Below are 4915 nucleotides of genomic sequence, written 5' to 3'. Positions count from 1 at the left end.
TATGCCTTGCCGGGATTAACTTTCCTCCCCTTCTGCGACAGGATTCACTTGAAATTTTCTCATTTTTAATTACATAAAAATGAATAATAAAATATAAATAAAAGAAAAAATAGTTTTGAACTCTTTTCTTTTTCTTTTTCTTTTCTTTTTCTTTTTTTTTGTCTCGTGGCGTTTGCTGGGCTGGTGGCTGGCCGGCGTTGGCTGGCCGTCGTCGCCGCCGCCGCCTGGTTGGCTGGCTGGCTGGCCTGGCTGGTCGCCGCCGCCCGCCGCCGGCCGTCGCCTGGTTGGCTGGCTGGCCGGCTGGTTTCCCTCTCATGTCCGTGCTGTTTTGCGAAGGGCCAAGCGAAGCTTTGGGCGGGTGAGCAGCCTGCACACTCGAGCCGTCCGGGTGTGGTTTTCGGACCCCCCACACCAAACGTGGTCTTCGCCCCCACCCACTCAGCTGGGTCTGCTCCCGCAGTCGTGGGGCTCTTCAGACTCTTCAACGAACCGTGGGGCTGGTGTCCGCCGCCCCCCCCACACACACACGCTTTAGACTCTTCAACGCAGCCGTGGGGCTGGTGTCTGCCCCCCCCCCCACACACTCGTTTTTATTTAACTTCGTGGGGTTGGTCTGCGCCCCCCACCTCTACACAGGTTTCAATTCGCAAACGGAGAGGTTTTCGCAGCATTCGTAGCCATTCAACGAAGAAAACAAAAAGAAAGCAAACAAAAATTTTGCTTACCTGCGATGCTCCTTCGTGTGTGTGACGGGGAGAGAGAGAGAGAGAGAGAGAGAGAGAGAGAGAGAGAGAGAGAGAGAATTCTTCCCTTCCATTCTTCCATGGCTCCTCCCTCCACACCCTCCATTCGAGATAAGGGTGAGAAGATTGTGGATGAAAACCATCGGTTCCCCGTTCACGCGGCGCGGACTCTCACGATCCCCTCGAACCACGCTCTGATACCAGTGTTACATATCCGTAACGCCACTACGGGCATTACCACAAGAGGGGACGGCCTCTGGCTCACCACCCAGCCATAGAGGAAGAATGAGGATTGCCCCTCATCCCCCAGGCTATATAGTGTGTGGCCTACCGTCCACACTAGCCTGGCCGCCCATGACTCCGCATGGGCGTCCTCTCCCACTGAACCCCGGACATGGCCATCCGGTCTCACCATGCATTACAGCCTACGTGACATCAGGTCTGTGAGCTTGGTCCAATTAGGGATGGAGCCTACTTAAACCTTTTCCTTGATAGCCGTGGGATGCGGCCTGGGGTGGGGAAGCCCCTTACTATTTCATGGTGTTCGCAGTCTCGTATGGTGACACATATCTATAGTTGATATGTTGCTATGGGAGGATACTGAACAACTGCCAGATTCCCATATACTTCGTAAAAGAAATTATATGTGGAGTTTGTCTTAGGAGAGTAGATGGATTACACTAGTTATATCGGCCCAGTGGTGGTGCTGGTCAAGGTCGTCTCCAGGACCAGGGTAGGTGGCCTCCACCAACCCTTCGTGGTGTAGCTGCTATAGATCCTACGTTTGCGCCCTCATCGATGGTCAAGGCACTTGGCACCCAGGTGGGTATTGATGACGTACAGAGTACCACACAGAAAGCATCCAGCACGTGGTGCGCTTGTTTTCATAATCGATACCAACAAATGTTGAGGTATTTACACATATTTATTACTTCTTAAGGTTTTTCATAGTCATTTTTTTACATGTTTATATGTACTTTTATATATTTTTAAAATGAGCGACATGGTCGCTCATTATGTCACGTAGGGTCCCACACCTACTAGTGAGAGACTCACTCAAGAGTAGATAGAGGTAAGAGTGGAGATTGACCACCTTAGAGAAGCATTACAGATGACAGAGGTAGCCATTGCAGAGGCACGCCATGCAAGAGAGTTTAACATCCAGCAGGTATGTTTCTCTTGTATATGTAAAAGAGTTATAATTAAGGTCTAAAATTATAAATTTCTTTGAGTAATACCTAATCAGAAAGACTAATAAATTATTTGTATGCTTTACTTTTTGAGTAGGCCCAGATTGAGGTAGAGAGTTTTAGAGTTGAGGCGGAGCAGCACATGATTATGGATCAGATTGTGTAGCATAGGGCAAAGTAGTTAATGTTGCATGTTCGAGAGTTCTCTAGATCTTCAGACGTGATAGTGCCTTACTGGCCTCTATATCCACGGCCTATTATAGAGGTTTTTCGATGACCTCTCGCTCAAGATGCACCACCATTCCTTCACGAAGCCTGCTGCACTCTATGCCTCTAGGACATTGATAGTACTGGTGGGGATATGCTGTGGGATGTGTATATTTTTTCCATTTGTCGTGCATCACCCCCAGGAGCTAGTACGCTTCTCGTCGGCATGTCCCTCTTGCCGAGCACACATTGAGCTAGTGACATACAGAGTTCTCGACATTGATGATCTTCATCGAGGCTTCGCTTGAGTAGATGTTAGGACTGGTAGACCACTTGATTTTACCTCAACTACTGACTTAGGACTTGACGTTGCCCTGATGATAGAGATTAGAAGCCTGAGGTGACTCTAGAGATTAAGTGGAGTGCAAACGAGTTTAATGCATACCAAAGAGTCCGTTAGGAGAGCCAGCTCATAGCACACGAGCATGTGGGTGGTGCTGGTATAACAGTGCTGCTTCACATGAGCAGGATGACCTTACAGTAGAGGAGCTTACACGCATAGAGTGACAAGCACATACCACTGCCGATTATAGATTTTGGGTTTATAGAGAGATTTCTTGCAGTAGCATGACATAGAGAGAGGGAGAGGGTTGTAGCAGCTTATGAAACTCGAGAGCTCCCAAGTACACTAGCACCAGCTTATGATCTTGCCTTTGAGGTAGACCTCCCCGCCGCAGATATTCAATGACCACTACAGTCTCAGCATAGCCTACTCGACGTGCACAGTAGCCTCGATGTGCACATCGACCACCAGTCTCAGAGATAATGATATTGATTGGGTTCTCGTTGATAGTGACTAAACTCACACTAGCTGGGTTAGCTCACTTACATTAATTGTACTTAGATTTATTAGGCAACCTCAGACTAGCATAGCTCATTTTCATTATGCTTTGATCGATTGAGTTAGTGGCTAAAACCAAAGTAGTTGGGTTAGCTCACATTCTGATGTACTTAGTTGATGTTTATATCATTTTTGAGTTTTTTAATTATTTTGAGTTAGTGGCTAAAACCAAAGTAGCTGGGTTAGCTCACATTCTGATGTACTTAGTTGATGTTTATATCATTTTTGAGTTTTTTAATTATTTTGCATTTTAGTTGATGTTCACGGTTTTTGGATTTTTTAACACTTTGGCTATCATATTATTTGTTGAAAATCCCCATGCCATTGTACCTAAACATGCTCCGACGGTGATCAAACTTTATGAGTACGTGGGGGCAACCCACCCCCACATGCTCACAAAGTTTGGTCCCCATCGGAGAGCGTGCTTGGATTAGCAATTAGCACCCACCACTGTGGATTTTTCAAGTCTCTTGGTGCTTGAGAGGCCATGGAAAATCCCACTCTTCTCCATGCCATCATACCCAAACATGCTCCGATGGTGTTAAAACTTTGCGAGCATGTGGGAGGGACCCGCCTCCACATGCTCGCAAAGTTTGGTCATCATCGGAGCCTGTTTGGATTAGCAATTAGCTCCTAGTGCAGATTTTTCAAGTCTCTTGGTGTTTGACAAGCAATGGAAAATCCTGCTCTTCTCCATACCATCGTACCTAAACATGCTCCAATGGTGGCCAACCTTTGTGAGCATGTGGGGGGGGGCACCCCCATCGGAGCATGTTTGGATTAGCAATTAGCACCCAATGTGGATTTTTCAAGTCTCTTGGTGCTTGAGAGGCCAAGAAAAATCCCGCTCTTCTTCATGCCATCGTACCTAAACATGCTCCGATGGTGACCAAACTTTGCGAGCATGTGGGGGGGACCCGCTTCCACATTCTCGTAAACTTGGGTCACCATCAGAGCATGTTTGGATTAGCAATTAGCTCCCAGTGCAGATTTTTCAAGTCTCTTGGTGTTTGACAGGCCATGGAAAAACCTGCTCTTCTCCATAGCATCGTACCTAAACATGCTCCGATGGTGACCAACCTTCACCAGCGTGTGGGGGGGCCGCCCCCACATGCTTGCAAAGTTTGGTCGCCATCGAAGCATGTTTAAATTAGCAATTAGCACCCAGTGCAAATTTTGCAAGGCTCTTGGTGCGTGAGATGCCATGGAAAGTGTCGCTCTTCTCCATGCCATCATACCCAAACATGCTCCGATGGTGACTAAACTTTGCGAGCACGTGGGGGAGACCTGCCCTTACATGCTCGCAAAGTTTGGTCCCCATTGGAGCATGTTTGGATTAGCAATCAGCACCGAGTGTGGATTTTTCAAGTCTCTTGGTGCGTATAGAGGCCATGGAAAATCCCCGCTCTTTCCCATGCCATCGTACCCAAACATGCTCTGATGATGACCAAACTTTGCGAGCATGTGGGGGGGACCTGCTACTACATGCTAGCAAATTTTGCTCACCACCATCACAGTATGTTTGGATTAGCAATTAGCTCCTAGTGTGGATTTTTCAAGTCTCTTGGTGCTTGACAGGCCATGGAAAATCCCGCTCTTCTCCATGCCATCGTAACCAAACATGCTCCGATGGTTACAAAACTTTACAAGCATATGGGAGGGCCCACCCCCACATGCTTGCAAAGTTTAGTCACCATCAGAGCATGTTTAAATTAGCAATTCGCACCCAGTGTGAATTTTGCAAGTCTCTTGGTGCTTGAGATGCCATGGAAAGTCCCACTCTTCTCCATGCCATCATACCCAAACATGCTCCGATGGTGACCAAACTTAGCAAGCATGTGGGGGGGACCCGCCCTTACATGCTCGCAAAGTTT

Source organism: Cibotium barometz, chromosome 58, assembly GCF_041138505.1.
Source record: "Cibotium barometz isolate CiBa-2024 chromosome 58, ASM4113850v1, whole genome shotgun sequence".
NCBI classification, from domain to species: Eukaryota; Viridiplantae; Streptophyta; class Polypodiopsida; order Cyatheales; family Cibotiaceae; genus Cibotium; species Cibotium barometz.
The sequence above is the reverse complement of the archived record's forward strand: the minus strand, read 5'-3'. Positions refer to the sequence as shown.